Here is a 16,679-nt window from a genome sequence, read left to right as displayed (position 1 = left end):
AAGCAGAACTCTGGACCGGTCTGGAGCTGATTAGAGCAGAACTCTGGACCGGTCCGGAGCTGATTAGAGCAGAACTCTCAGATCTCTCTAGAGCTGTAAAGAGCAGAACCCTATACCGTTCTGGAGCTGCGTAGAGCAGGACTCATGTAAGACTCTGGTCCTGAGGATTCTGTGGCTGGAGGACCACATCAGCCAGCCCGCAGGGCATTGCAGAAGAGCCTGACCCTGAACAGAGAGAAACCGCACCACTCACTGGGGGGTGGGCGGGAGGGGGTTGTGGAGCGGCCTCTGAGGCAGGGTGGGTGCTTGGTGGTGGGGGGCGGGGGGCTGGTGTTGACTCCATCACAGGCCCGCCCCAGCATCCTACCTGTGGCGCTGGAGGCTCCAGGTAATGCGCAGGGCTCATTTCAAGCGGTCAGGAGGAAGGTCACGGCGGCGGCAGTGGCAATCGCAGCGGGCTTAGAGAGACTGCAGACTGGCGGAGGGCTTGTTTAAATGAAAGGGGGGGGGCAGGAAAGAGGGCAGATGACCCAGCGGTGGCGGGAGAGGCTGGCAGGTCTCCCTTTGGAGTTTCTCTGTTCTGTCACGGCGAACCGGAACAGAGCCTGCCTGTCTGTCTGTTTGTCCATGTGTCTACCTGCCCGCTTGTCTGCCTGCCTGTCTGTCTGTCTGTCTGTCTGTCTGCCTGCCTGCCTGCCTAACTGCCTGTCTGTCTCTGCTGAGGTTACCCTCACACTGCAAAAGCCAAAAAATAAGTCAATCTTAATGAGTAATTTAGTCTTAAATTCTTATTTCTATTACTTTATTACTAAATACAACAAGAGCGCTAGTGAGGTGAGACAGTTGGGCTCATTTCTAGATTTGCCAAGGGGGTAAGACAATTTCACTCGTCAAGCAAAAAAGGAACCTAAAACAAGCCTATATTCTCTACTCGAGAGAAAGAAATAAGATACTAAGTTTCATCACGAGGCTGAAATAAGACGTGTAGCGTTAATAAGGAACGGCCGAGTTATGAGAAGCGCCGCGCGCACACAGGAAGCTGGGTCGCGACATCCCCCAGTAAAGGAAGCGACGGCGGGCCCGTGAAGCAAAGCCGCGGCGGCGGCGGCGGCGGCTGTTTATCGATCTTCAGGGACGCTGAGGGAGCGCGGCTTTAATCGCGTTCTGCACGGGGCTAATTAAACGAGCGCCGTCTTCATAATTATCGGCCGCGCTCTCTCGCCGCCGCCGCCGCGAAACGATAACTCTTCCCCGGCGATGCTTAGCGCAGCCATTTTTGCAGAGGACGGCTAACAGGCACGCCGCGTCCTTCCCTGCTCCCCTTTTGCAAGGCTGGCATCCGAGAAGGCTGAGTAAGGTTCCCCCCCCCCCCCCCCCCCCCGCTCTAGAAAGAGAGACGGCGTCCGGCTTTTACCGTGCGAGTAAAAGATGTTTACCACAAGGGGGAAAAAAACAAAGAAAGAAAAAAGATTCGGGGAAAAATACGTCATTCGTGTAATAAACGTAATGGGAGATCCATTTAACATCTCTACACAGGAATGCAGTCCCCTCCAAGCCTGGCTCCGTATATCCGTGTGCTTTGTCTTTCTGGTCAAAGCATATGGATGTGGGGTCATGTTAAAAGAGTGCGGAATTGAAGAATCCTTCTGGAGAGGTGTCGCTGCAAATTCCGCGCATCATTAGTTTCTCCCAGAATCACCCTGGCAGACCGTCGCCCCCCCGAGGCTTCCGTTAAACTTCCTTCCTCTGCGCCAGAATGACTTTGAGCAAGTGCGAGTGCTTACACATGCAAGGACTTAATAGCCTACAATATGTTTTTTTTCTTCTTTCTGTTATTCCTTGGGCCATATGGATGCAACGCAACACATCCCTTTCAAACTGTTCTGTTCAGAGCAATGCGGGGAGAGATTTTTTTTTTTACAATGATGTTCTTAAACGGTTGCAAACTGAACCTTGAGCACAAGCGGGAGAGAAGCTGGAGTTTTCCCTCCGAAATATCGGCTCGCTCGCTTGCTTTCGGCTGAAGCTGTAGAACGCCCCCGCCGCTTTCGATCAGACCCATAATCCCCGGCGAGAGCAGAGAAACGGTTTGCCTCCCTGATTCACGGCCTATCCCCCCTTGTGACCAGTGACCCCTCCCCCCCCCCGAACCCCGGCCTTGGCAGCGGCATCAGGACCTGGAGGTCACGGAACCTGGGTCAGCGACGAGCCCGTACGTGAGGGTCACCTTACACAGGCTCCCACCCCCCACCCCGTTTCCATGACAATCCCTCTTAGATGAAATGATGAGAAACAGCAGGTGATCTATCAGCCCAACGATGGATGGCGTGTGAGGCGCCTTTGCTGAGCGTAAGTGCACGTCTGACGGGTCGGCGGTGGGTCTGCCTGTTTTTTAATTTATTTATTTTCCTTGCGTGCGGAGCTTTACGGTGATTGGATTCAGACGAGCGCGGATTTATAGCCGCAAATCCAGCTTCGCTCGATCCCCCCCGATCCCCCCGCCCCCCCCTTTCTATTCGCCGGGGCTAATGACATGCTGATGCACTCTGGGTAATGGCCGAGGAGACGGGACAAAGCCCGGCGTTGGGTGCCCTTGAGGCTTTGAAATCGAGCGTCTTCCCAACCTTCGCTCGGCGACAGCCTCTGACGCTCTTCCGAACGCAGGCTCCGGCATTATGTTATTCCCGACAGCCGATTTCACCATCGATAAAAAGCAATGCCGTCTCAATGCCACCGCACCGTTATAGACCGCGCGCCCCTGCGACCGGACTGCTCGTCAAACCCCGTGCGAAGGATACCAAGAGGCCTCATGGGAAACGTAGTTTTATGCTCCATTGACCAGCAGAACGATTCCAATATTCAGGCAAGTAGGCGATTTCCGGCCTTAAAAAAAAAAACACCAGAACGAAAGCTATGCTCCCTTAGAAACAAACTCGCAGAGAAAAACGCTAAGGAAGATTCATCTAGCAAACTCTGGGGGGTGAACGAGGATTTCCGCAGTTTTCGTGACTTTTCTGTGTGTAGTTTCCCTACCCGCAGACATTGTGCGAGGTGGATGTTTGCTCCAATCCTGTCTCAGGTGACCTCCCGCGTGTGGTGTTCTGCCTTATCATGCTTTTCCCAGGTTGTTTGGCCTACTTTTGGATTATAATTACAGGCAATTTAGCAAACTGACACATCCAGCAGAGGCTCATCGGTTTCACAGATTATTTTTGACCAAGTCCCACTCCCTCGACAGCAGATTCAGCCAAAATGGCTCCTGTATTTAAAATGTTTACTGCACCAGTTGCACGTTAACCTTTTTTTTCCTTTTTTTTTTTTTTTTTAAATCAAAGCTTCACCTGAAAAGTGCTGAAATTCCATTTGGCCCAGAGTTTCTTTTCACCAATAGCGCGCAGACACCCGGTCGCATTCATCTGAATTCTGAATAAGATTTCCGAGACGGCGTTAGACTTTGCGATTGCTTTCTCCTTTTTTGTATTTGCGTGCCGAATGCTTTGGATACACTTGATTTGTCTTCAAGGGCGTAATTGAAAACCATATTTAAAGACAAAAAGGTTCGCAGCTGTGGGCCACCGAAGGCATTTCCTTAGAAGAAATCGAGGTGATCGGCAAGACCAGGTGTGCCTCGCTACGGAACTATAATACAAGCAATTATAGCAAAAAATAAGATTAGAGGTAATGAAAACCCAGAGGAAAAACGTTACAGTAAGTGTTAGGTGCCATTTTCAGCTTCAGAAAGTATAACGAAATGTCAAGGGACTAACATGAGTCTTGAAAAGGATTTCCAGCAAGTCCTCCTTATTTTCCTGCGTTAGAAATATGATATGAAGCTTTTATTAGCACTAATTACAATGTTTTGCCCGGAACTGCTTGCGAGTATAATTGAAGTACCAAAGGATGCGCCAAACAAATCTCACAATTGACATTAATGCCTTAATTTGCGGCATACGGCAAAATATTTAATCTGCTTTTATAGCCTGGCGTGCGCATTTTAGAAGGTGAAATTATTCGTCCTCATTTTAGCAAGCGCATTGTTCCTCTTGAAATGAGGTGATCTGACGCGCCGCGTTTTTGATTTGCTCAGCTAATAACCCGTGTTTCTGCGGCGGGGTGGGGGGGGCGGCGGGGGGGGTGCCTTGTTCGACATAAAAATACGCTGACTCAGCATCCGCTAAGCATTCCGTTCATCGGTTAATCCGTTAATCTGTACGCACTTTAAGGTTAATGGTTTCTGAATTTATTACGTAGAGGAGTCTTTAATTAAACCGGGGGTCTGGTCGTTAAGTACGAGTATGAGTACACCTCCTTGAGGTGATTTAGCAGACAAATAGATCATATATGGAGACTCAGTAACACTGATGATGCTCATTAAGTCCCTGTAAATGCTTGTGTCTTCCGTTCCTACGTTTCTGTCTGCACTTACTGCGCCTTTTATAACGAAAGCAGGATTTCATTTAAATGTGTAATTTCTCAACCGGTCTCTTCCTGTCAGTGACTGTCTGGTGTACACAGAATATCTATGTCACTCATGAACCAGACCCAGCCCTCAATTATGGACCGGTAAAACCTTTGTCTGTGTGTGTGTGTGTATGTGTGTGTGGGCGCGCGTGCATGCGTGTGTGTGCATGTGTGTGCACAAAGGTAGGCCATGGTAAATCAGTGTCTGAAATATACTTTTGTGTATATCTAGTCACCGCCACGGAAGAGAGACATATATTTGACGGTGCCAGTGAAATAGTTTTTTCATGGGAGGGGTTGAATTCTATCTACAGGATGTTTCCCCCTATTTATTGCGCAATAAAAAGTCCCCCTATTTGACTGGATGCCTGCGCTGAGTTGATATAGATGTTCAGTAGAGTGAACAGGAGTGCTGGCTGGCTGCATTCACGCGGGAGGACAAACATGCTAGCCCCGAAACCACAGAAGAAGACGCATGGACGGGACAGGCCATCAATTGATAATGGATTGCATTTTATATAGTGCCTTTTTGTGACAGGAAAGCACTTCACAGTGAATGGGTGGTGGGGGAGGGGGGGAGTAATTCATCGCAGGGCAGGCTGTGCTACTATATCTCATAATGTGGGTAACGCTTCTCTTTGTTTTTCCAGACCGCATAAAGAATCGCGGCTTGGAGATTGTCTCATCAACGTTTTTAAAGAACGCGTAATCCATCAAAGCCTGCCAGGCTGCTTTATCTTAGTTTTCTCATTACTTTTGACTGCCTCATTTCAATGTTATCAACTACTTCCTGTTGTCATTTTGTATGTTCTCTTCCTTAGGCTTTTTGCTGCTGAGGCATTAAATTATGTAGCTGTTGAGTGTATCAACGCTGTCTTTGATTTCATAAAGCAGCGGCAACGTCCCAGTTTTAATACGTCTGCCCTCATCTCTGTTCTTCCTTTATCTGCTTTCATACTGACAGTGTGTGTGTGTGTGTGTGTGTGTGTGTGTGTGTGTACACAGTTGTTATTATAGAGGCTGTTATTTCTTGTTTGCATTATGCATTATTATTATGAAAATAATTGCCTTGCCTTTGGTATAACTATGGGTGGTCATACCAGTAAAGCACGTCTGAATTTGAATTAGACACTCTGAAGATCAGACAATGTCATAATGGTTTGAATTTGACGATCGGATGATGTCACAATGCTTTGACTTTGACGATCAGATGACGTCACAGTGCTCAGAGGTGAGAAGGTAAACCTGACAGTTAGCACTGTTCTGCAGGAGCCTGCACTGCTAAATAAATGTGTCCAGTGTTTATGAGCCCCAGGACACAATAACAAATAACTGTAAGAACCAGAAGGAAAAAAAAATCGATGGTTTTGATTGGGTTCTGTTGCTCTAGATGGGCGGCTCCGGGGTCCGACTTAAAACAACAGCGCACTGTAGCTATAGAAACGTAGATGCCTGTGGTGTATTGCGTCGGCAATAGCTGCAGCATACAGAATTCCGATGACCTCCCCCAGCTGTTGGGGATGCTGGAAATTCTTCATTGGAGAAGCCCTGACTGATGTTCAGAGCCGCCAGGCGCCGGGGCATGTCGACTTGTGACGGATAGGCCCTGTTCGTTCAGCCGGGAGCAATCTTCCGTTTGTCCGTCCCGCTGCCCCGAACTCAGGGCGGAATACCCCCCCCCCCCCCCCCCCCCGAGGGAGGGAGCCCTCATCGATCCTCCAGCCCGGTCCTCCCTCCTGTCGTAAGGAGAGCGCCCCGTCCACACGCCTCCTCAACCCCGCCCGAATCCCCCCCCCCCCCGCCGCCAGAGGTGGCTTCTGGGTACGATTGTCAGCCGCGCGCGACGGCGCACTCCGCTCGCGCGGAGAAAAAAAACGCTTACACCGTTCCAGCCGTGCGGTAATGAGTCTCTTTGCAGGAACGTTTTCTCGACACGAATGTAAAATGAAGCACGAACCTATTGTTTCTGGGGGCTACGGGGAGATATCGCACTGCTTGCGCGCTTTTAAAAAAAAAAAAATATGCGGCTTATAGACTTCTGAGCAATTGACGTTAAACACCTTTGCCCCTGGGGTATAACAGCTGCCGCCTGCACGGAACATTCCGGTTACCTCAACAGGCCCCGCCTCCCGGTGATTATGCGCCGTAGCCAATGGCTGCGGAGCTGCTGGCACAGCGTGCGCATCGGTACCCGTCTCTGTTGCGCCGGAGGTCTCTGCTGTCATAGCCCGGAGCGTCGCCTGGTTTCCCAGGCAGGAAGTGCTCTTTTTTGTCTCTTCTTCGGCGGGCTCGGCGGAGAAGACGAGTTCATTTCCCGCCAAAGAAACGAGGGCGAGAGACGCGACGAGAATGGAAAAAACGGGCGAAAATTACCGCTAAGCAGTACAGCGCAACCGAAACGACTCGTTGTGAAACGTGCACGTGCGAAAATACTGACGAGGCTTTCACGTTGGGAGTGCTGGGAGCTGCTTCATGTAAAATGCATGCTTGGAGGTGGGGGGGCTATGTTAAAGTGAGACAATGGCGGGACAATTTGTTAAGAGTCCTGCTGTTTTCTTCCCAGGGGCTACCCAGCCTGGTTTATTCACTCCCAGCAAACTCAGGGCTGTATGCTCTGGCTCGAGCTAAAGCCTTGGCTATGCCATCGGCCCACTGTAACCAGTAGTTATCACTGTTAACACTGACGCCCTGGCCAAATTCCCTGTAGCCCTTTGAACAGTAGGTTTTTTGGAATGGTTTTTTCAACATTCTAAGTCAGTGTTCTAGAACTCCATTGCTTTCAGCATTAGAATGTTCAGCTAAGAGCATTCCAATCACATATTTGTGACCTCTAAAAGTTAAAATCGGACTCTCTGGATCTGGCCACCTAAGCACGCCCTTGAACTTCCGATTGGCTGCATAATCCCTTGTTTTTCCTCTACCCATGCCGAATCCTTGGGTGATCACTGCGAAAAGAGATCTGATAGAATTGAGTAGGAAAGACCAGATGTCTGAAGTGGTGGGGTACTCATGGATTTGTCCCACCTGGGACAGGAGGGGCTTATTTTTTTTGCCAGGGCTCCTCAGATGACCTCTACATTAGTCCCTACCCCCTTCCAAATAATCCCCAGCACAAGCGTGTTCTCCAAGGCTTCAGGGTAGCAGAGAGCTAGCCTCTCTTTAGATGCTGAGCGTTGCGTCGGGGCTAGGGCCGCTCCACTGACCGCCGGGGCCTGTTTGATGTTGCCATGCGGTGGGCCTCTTTCATCTCTCCCCCAGTCTCACACCTGGAAGTCGGCGCAACCCTGAATTCGTTCCATCGGAAAACAAACCAAAAGGAAAATTCAGTTCCATGACAGTCACGAGTTCTAGCTTAGCGGTAGAGGTGCTGTAATAATAATATAAAATAAAAATAAAAATAGCTTGATGCAGCACCTTTCATACATTAAAATGCAGCTCAAAGTGTTTTCCAAACATAATAAAATAAAATGAAACTTGATAAAAACATAGTAAGCATAAAATGACCAAACATACACACAAATTTAAAATATTCAAATGAAAGCATAAACCATTAAAAGTGAAACCAAGGAGCAAAGGAAATGTAAAGAAATAAAATAAGAAAGCCAGTTGAAGGCAAGATTATGCAAATGACTCTTGAGCCTTTTTCTGAAAACCGAGTGCAGTAGTTTCCTGGCGGACAGCAGTCGGTGGCGCATTCCAAGTTCTCTGTGGCGGGGAGGATTGGACGACTCTCTCCCTTAGCTCCTGTGCTGGGACTCCTCATTAGTTTGCCAGAGGCGTCCAAAACCCAAAGCGGGTCGTATTTCCGTGTCGTTGCTCAGTCAGGTGACCCTGGGGGTGGGGAGGGGAGGGGGGGGGGGGGGGCGGGCGGGCCTCCGCGACGTCGTCACGGATACGCATCACCTTCGGCCCCACCGATAAGCCCAGAGGGGGAAGCTCATTTGCATATGCGTCGCGGAGCCACCGGAGGGGCACGCTCGCCGCTACCCGCCGTCTTTATCTGCGTTCGAGAGGCATCTGACGGAATTCGTAATGCGTCCCCGCGCGGAGCATCGCTATAGCAACGCCCGCCCGCCGCAGGAGCGGGGCCTTCGCGGCGGCGCGCGCGTGAGGCCCGTTCTTTAAGAGACGTGATGAATCTTTTACGGCCGCCGTAAATTAATGTAGTAAAGCTGTAGTTATTGTCTGCTGGAATAGAGCCGTAAATATAAGTGGGGTGGGGTGGGGTGGGGGAGGGGGCATTACCTTGGGACGGGGGGGGGGGGACCCCTTCACCGGGAAGGAATGGAGAAGGAGGAGGAGGAGGAGGAGGAGGATGACGAAAGAGGGGCACACGTGGGAGGTAAGTCTCCAGATGCAGGTGCGAGAAGAACAGCTTTTCGGGAAGATTCCCCCCGCCCCGCGTGTTGTGAGCCGTCCACTGCCGCGGTTCCTGAGGGCTGCGGAGGGAATACTGCTGTCCTGCGTTGCATTAACTTACTTTATTTATTTATTTCTTTATGCTGATATAAATGGATTTGAATTGCTTTGACATTTCCCTTTGATTTATTCCCTCGAATGGGGTGCAGTAATGTTCACCCCATTAGGTAGCAGTCCCACGTTCCCCCACTTCTACCCCTCCCCCCCACCCCACACCGCCCAACCCCCACCCCCACCCCCACCCTCCCCCCTCATGAAGCTTGTGGGTGTTATTCATGGATTGGTATCAGACTTCCCGCCAAGATTAATGCAGGCCCTTTGGCTTTCCTGTGATATGTAAAAGCAATGTTTTTTTTTTTTCTGTTACCTGCCCATCTTATGAAACGCACCAATCAAACGCAGCTCCACTTCTGGAAGCTCCATTGCCTTTTGTTATGTCATCAATCCCGCCCCCCCCCCCCCCCGGGGGGGAGAATGCAGTTTGCCAAACATCTGTTCTTCGTCCCAGAGCCCTCGATGAGGCGAGCCAACGTCTAAAGATCTCAATAAAAGCCCGTATTGATTTTAACTGGATCGCTTGTCTGGGAGGTTTAAATTACAAACCAATTAGGGAGGGTCACGCAACGCAAGCAAGGCCGGGCCTTTTTCAGAAACGCGCGGCTCGGTTAAGACCGCGTTCCTCGGCTTCGCCAAACCCCCCGAGCGCGCGATTTTTAAAGGCGGCCCCGCCCTGCTGGGAAACCTGACCTCTCATACAGGTGCGCACACCTTTGCATGATCATCGCCGGCTGTTCGGAGCACGGCGTACGGCGGGCGACGGTAACCGCGGCGACCGCGGCTGAACGCGGCCTGAACGTTTTCGCGTGATAACGGCAAATCTGTACTGCGGGGAACACCTTGTTCTTTTTCTTCTTTTATTTTTTTTTTAACACTGGACGACTTCGCCTCCACACCAAATCCCCATTTGCATGAAATTAATATGTGGAAGGTAAGAGAGAGAGAGAGAGAGAGAGAGAGGGAAGAAAAAATAAAATAAACAAAACTGCAGAGCGTTGAAGTTAAATTCATTAGCAGGCCCCAGCAGGAGTTTTTGTTCTCTAGCTTTTTAAGAGTTTCTGCTCTGCCTCTATTTTTTTCCCTCCCTTTCCAATCCTTTCTGTCTCCTATTTTTGGTCAGAAGAAAAAAGGCATCAAAAGCAGGCAGAGAAACAAAACTGGAAGCAGCGCATTAAAATGGATAAAAAAAATTTCCCTCGCAGACAGTAGTTTTCCGGCCTCCCCTAGACTCGGATTTGCTGCATTTTCACGCTAACGTGCTAATTGGCTAATTTGCGAAACATCGTGATAAGCCTTGTCTCAAGCAGTTTTTGGCACGGTAATGTCAAACCGCTGACGGACGTTTTGAGTTCCTGTGCTGGAAAACGTCGGTGTAGTTGTTATTCGCTGCTAAATACGCATAAGAAGGGACTTTCTGGGGAGTCCCGAGCGTCGGGTCTGTGCGTCGGTTGGTGAAAGAGCTCATTTGAAGACGGTGATACATCAACACGAAACGAAACGCGTTTACGATAATATTAGCGCTCTGAAAGCTGAGACCGGCACCAGCTGTTGTGCAATTTTTTTGACTGGGATGTCAGATATTTCATCTTCCAAATTACGGCTTGGCGGCCCATGCCCCACACCTATACAGCACTCTTCAGACAAGTTTCGATTTTGGCATTTTGACTGAGTTTAACGTCAGCCAGATATTTAAAAAAACCCGGCAGATTTTATTAATATGAATAAACAGAATTGCATCTTTGAGCACATTTATAGTGGAATATTACCTATGCAGATTTTATTAATATGAATAAACAGAAGTGCTTCTCTGAGCACATTTATAGTGGAATATTAATAAAGTGAGGTGCAAAATGGCGGTATATAATTCATACGTTTAATACATGTCAAGGTGAGCACCATTGTCGTCTCCACACTAATATTTATAAAACCTCAGCTCAGTAGAGATGATATGGAATGGCTTTGCATTCTTAGGGAGATTAGGGGCTGAATAAAAGCAAGTAAATGAACACCCAGCGAGCAATATATGAGTCATTGAAGACGTAATTTGATATTTCATAGCAGAAGACACAAGCAAGAAAAGATTTGGCAGTAATCCTTCTTCAGCTCTGATGAAATGGAAAGCATACAAAGATACTTTGATTGATCGAGCAGTAGCATGACGTCACCAGGAGACCACTACTGGATGTGCTTAATATATATCAAAGAGGGTAATTCCACCACTAAGTATCACAAATGTTTATACTGCCTCCAAAATAACCTTGTCAATGTCAATTTTCTTAATGCTAAATTCTGACATGCTGTGACTACTGACTATAACAGATAGCTTGGCTTGACTTCCAGAGATTTGCGTTTTGCGAACGGTGTGTCACCAGAGGCTACTTCCTGACACATTGCTTGGCTTCCAGAGGTTTATTGGAGGTTTGCCACTGCTTGCAAGTGGCTGCAAGTGTGCAATCATTTTTAGTGATGAACAGAAAGTAAAGTAGCAAGTAGGTTTTGTTTGTGCAGACCGGAGGGGGTGGAAAATGCGAACGCCTACTTACTGTGCTTACATTGTAGCATGACCCCCCCCCCAAAAAAAAAAAAAAAAAACGGTGGCAAGAAAAAACTCCCCAATGGGAGGAAATGTAAGGAGGAACTTGGCTATAGAGGGGGAGCCCATCCTCCAGGCCTGATGTAAAATAATGGCGGAATGTAATTTAACAGAAATGTAATAAGGAATGTATCACAGCAATTAAAGTGGCTTGAGCAGGTTACAGTTGAGGCAATAAACTAAATGGAATAGTCAAAGTCCAAATTATATTGTTTAATGTCACTGAAGTATGATTTCTTCCCTTTTGGTCAACACAAGTAATGTTTCATATACTGAGAAGAAATACTTAAGGAAGTATTCCTGACAGGAACAAATCGCTCACTAAAGTAACTAATAAACCATCGTGCTCAACCTCTAGCATGCTATTTCACCCTGGCTAATGGCTTCGTTAACACAAGTACATGTTAATAAATGAGTTCATTCTTTGTTCAGGTTAGTTAATGCACGTTAGTTAATGGAGCCTTTGGTTACCATGGCGTCGGATTTCTGGCTGTGTGCTCAAAGGCTGTGCGGTAGAAGCCGGTGGGGCCTGTCAGCTCTGACAAGCGGAGCGCTGATCTCCTCTCTGCTCGTCTCCAGGTTGGGTCTCCGTAGAGACGGAGCGGCGCGTTCGCGGCTCGGGGGTACGGAATGCAGGGGAGCGACGCCATGGCGGTCGCCGCCCCCCCCCCCCGCCTCGCTCAAAAGCGCAAATGATTCTGGAAGGGGGAAATCTCTCGACAGACAGTTAGCCTCTGCACCCCTCCTGCCTCCGTTCCCCCAAAGCTCCCCCCCCCCCCCCAAACCCCCGGAGAACCTGCCGACAGCGGCAGGCGGAGCGAATTTGGTTATGTGGGAGGAGGGAGGAGGAGATGGAGAATGTCTCATACCTTACAAAAAGGAATGCATGCACTTTTTTAAAAATGGCCGATTATTGGGTGTGTGGCTGAATCCCTCATCTGTGACAAAGCAAGGAACAGAATCATTTCAAGGGATGGTGATAAAAACCAGGTAAGACCAAAATATTTAGATATAGAGCCCCTCCAAAATGAAATGAAATGGATTTTCTGTTTACCAGAGCAAAATTATTCATCACTTTCCAAGCTGTTACTTCATTTTTCAGTTGTCAGGATTTTAAAAAGTCAGTTTCCGTTCCTGATCCATTTCTGTTCTCACTCTTCAGAATGTGGGGTGCTATTTATGGGCCTGTCTTGCAGGCAGTTGAAGCTTCCGTTTGATTGGTCTGTGCTGATCTGCGCAGTCACTGCATCATGGAAGGGCGATTGGTTTGTAGCTGGAGCCGGCAAACTGCAATGGCCTGATAAACCAGAGGAGAAGCTGTCACACTGTCACATCCATTGTTTTCTGACATCTATTACACATTTCTGGGCCAGATTTACTAAAACCCTTAGCACATGCAAAACCTTTTAATACATGTAAAACCAATAACATGACCAGTGATTGGTTGTGTCATTAGTGTTGCGTGTGCTGAAAGGTTTTGCATGTGCTTAAGGTTTTAGTTTGTCAGGCCCATATATGTTGATGTTAGAAAGTGATAGATGTTTTTGATAGATGTTGTACTGAAATGATAAATCGGGCCCTACAGTATGTGTTTAAGGTAGCTAGCTACACCCTATGTAATTTCGAAAACAGCCACTTCCACTTTCTGGCAGTGTGTATAGATGGAAAATGTGAGTTGTTAAGAAAGTCCTGCTGTGGGGTACAGTGATTAAGCAGGATCCTAGAAAGGGAAAGACAAATCGACCGACCGCGAAGGAGAAGCACAGGGGCTAGAGAAAAAGACGACCAGAGGTGGAAAAGTCCAGGAGACAGAAAGCAAGAGTCCTGTCATGTGTTTCTTCCACCCCTGAGCTCAGCTAGCCAATTTCACTGATTAGTTTAACCTTCTGGCTGAAGAATGGTGCTAATTACTGTATCAAATCCAGGTGACTGGAACAAAATACTAAGGAGGACTTTTACTTTCTGAACCTGGATTTTTCCATCTCTGGAGACAATAGTGAAGTAAGGGTTAGCATGCATGAAAAACAGCTTGAAAAGGCCTGGTTAAAACGATACTGTGCTGTGCGTGTGGAAGCAGTGAATAAGTTGAGTAGGTCGAACAGGAAAAGGTAAGGAGACCAGAGCAACAGACCTTGAAGGGCAGATGACCAGTGCTATCGATCCCAGGTGAGAAGGACATCCACACAAAGCAACTCGCCAAAGCGGTCACAGGAGAAAAAGACGCTGCGCAGCAGTTTAACGGATGACAGGAAACAGATCTACAGTTAGGCTGTCCCTTGAAGACTGACACACAGCCATCAGTGAAGAAAGAAAGAGAGAGAGAATTTTGATGTTCCTTTATTGAAACACAAAAAACTTTCCACAATTCCCTTAAAACCTACCGTAACGGCCGTATTTAAAAAAAAACTCCACATAGATTTTCCAAAGGCTTCATCATCAGATGCGTGTCAACAGGGAACACTTAAAGCGGAAATCAGCTGGGTTTTTAAAAAATTTCCATTTAACATAAAACAGCAGAAGCCAGAACTGCCACATTACAAGACAAAAAAAGCATTCTACGCACACACACGCACACATACACACACACAAAATGTTTCTCTTTTACAGAATTAGTTCAGTGATATTGTTTCAGTCGCAGCGACATGACAGGTTTCGTGAAGACCGTTGAGTTAATGTGGCTCAAAGAGCAGCGGCCTTTTACGACTGACAGCGATAAGGAGCGGGAGAAATTCAATTGGAGGAAATGAGTTTAGACACTTAATAGGGGGGAGAGGGGCGTGCTGATGAAACGCATTCACGGTGACAGGTTCAGATAATAAGCTTCATTCCGTCATCTTGAAGGTGCGTCCAACTGCCATTTCAGACCGCTACCACGGTACCTTCCCAGGACACGTCGATCGCTTCCCGTTCTCTTCACTCCGTCTAGCGGTGGCGTAGAACGCGGTTTTTTTTCTTTTCTTTGCGCTTTTCCCTGTAAAAAATTGCGCCGTTCTGGGCGAACCTTTAGCTGCTCTGATGTCTGTCAGCTGAATTTGTTTCGGGGGGGGGGATATCGGCACAAATGCGCGACGTCTACGACGACGCGCTTTATGAAGGATTGGATTCAGTTACGAGACTAATCTGCACCTAATCATAGAAAATCTCCATTCTGAGCGGATAGTGTGTGTCCCCCCCCCCCGACCATATCTCATTACTTAAAATTTAACACGAAAGGGACTGCTTGTGCTTCGTTTGGCATGAGCCTCGTGGTGTTTTAATTAAGCGTCTAATCGCGACTCGGACTAATTCTCACTTTTCAAAATGAGGGGACATCACAGCGGCGAGGCAAATAATTGGCTGCGATAACCTCCGCTGCCAACCGAGGCCATCTCAGATTCTGCGGCGTTCATTCTGGCGTTCCTCCTGCTGTCGGACAGGAAAATCGAATTCGAAGAAACAAAATGAAGGCTTACCGGGGTTTTAGAGGCTTAATCTCAAGATATCCTATTCTTACTGAATGCTGTGGTGGCTTACAGTGTGAGTTTATAAATGTAATGCCCGTGACTTTTTATCGCTGTCATCTACATTACATTTTGGGCATTTAGTTAGACCCAGTCTTATCCAGAGTAACTTAAACAGCTTACAATCTTGAACACACGATCCATTTATACCGCTGGATGCCTCACTGACGTTCTACAGGTTTAGTGCATCGCTTAAGGGTGCAACAGTGGCGTCCCTCCTGGGAATTGTACCCTACTACCTTGGAGGCCCGAATCCCAAACCATTATGCTGCACCGTTATCCACAGAAAACATATCATGTACTGCATCTCTATGTGGCTGTTTAAATGATTTAAAAAGCAAACTTAAGATTCCATACAATCCTCAGCAGACGGCATGTGATGGAAAAGATGGCGGCCCCTGAAGGAACTGACCTTGAGGCACAATGTAATGATTTTCAGACTCCGGTGGAAATATGTTCTGAGAAATTGTTTTAAAAATAAATCAGTGGCGATGTTCGTTTTATTTTTTTATTTTTTATTTTTTATTTTTTCTTCCAGCAACAATCAGTGTTGCAAGAACAGGCACTAAGCTTGCACTGTGTTGCAAATCTCATAGAGAAGCATCTGGAAACACAAGGCGGTATTTCAAATTATGCATAATTTAGCAGCGTGCTTTTAAAGTGTTTCGCTTGCTGTGGGCGACAGGCATTTTGAGCGCAAACATCTCAGAGGTTCCTGGAATCATGAAAACTGTTAAAAGCTGGAGCCAAGTGTGTCTTTTCTCTCAGTATCCACTGCAAGTATTTCAGAGTTTGTGTTAGAATATGCACATCGACTTGATTCATTTATTTATTTTTCTCACTATGAACATGCAAGCTCATATACTGTATGCACTGCATTTTTAAAAGTACCCAAGGGGCCGAGCGTGGCCCAAGGTATATGGACACCTGGCATCCAACATCTCACCCAGAATTATGGGCATTAATATGGAGTTGGTCCAGCCTTTGCTGCTATGACAACCTCCACACTTCTGGGAAGGCATTGTACTAGATTTTGGAGCTTTGCTGCAGGGATTTGCTTCCGTTCAGCCAGAAGAGCACTAGTGAGGACAAGCACTGATTAGGTGGCAAGGCCTGGCTCGCAATTGGCTTTCCTTTTGATCCCAAAGGTATTGGATGGGGATCTGTGCAGGCCAGTCAAGTTCTTCCACACCGTTCTTTGCAAAACCATGTCTATATCCACCTGGTTGTGTGCCTATGGGCATTGTCATGCTGAAACAGGAAAGGGCCTTCCCCAAACTGTTAGAGAAGCACAGAATCGTCAAGAATGTGATTGTATGCTGTAGCATTAAGATTTGTCTTCACTAGAACTTAGGGGCCTTGCCCAAACTATGAAAAACAACCCCAGACTAAGGGGTATTCAGATACTTTTGGTCGTATAGTGTGTATATATATATATATATATATATATATATATATATATACACACACACATATAGTGATGCCAGGGTGCTGGCCAACAGGGGGCAGCACTGGCCCTACAGACAGGTATGGCCACAGCTGCAGTTCATTTCAATCACATCAGCTGTGGCCTGTTACCTAATCATGGGCTCTCTTGCTTTCAGGCCTAGAGGGAGATTGTTTGGAGAGTGTTTGGAAGCTGGGCACAG

This window comes from Anguilla rostrata, chromosome 10, assembly GCF_018555375.3.
Source record: "Anguilla rostrata isolate EN2019 chromosome 10, ASM1855537v3, whole genome shotgun sequence".
NCBI lineage: Eukaryota > Metazoa > Chordata > Actinopteri > Anguilliformes > Anguillidae > Anguilla > Anguilla rostrata.
Note: the sequence above shows the minus strand (reverse complement) of the source record.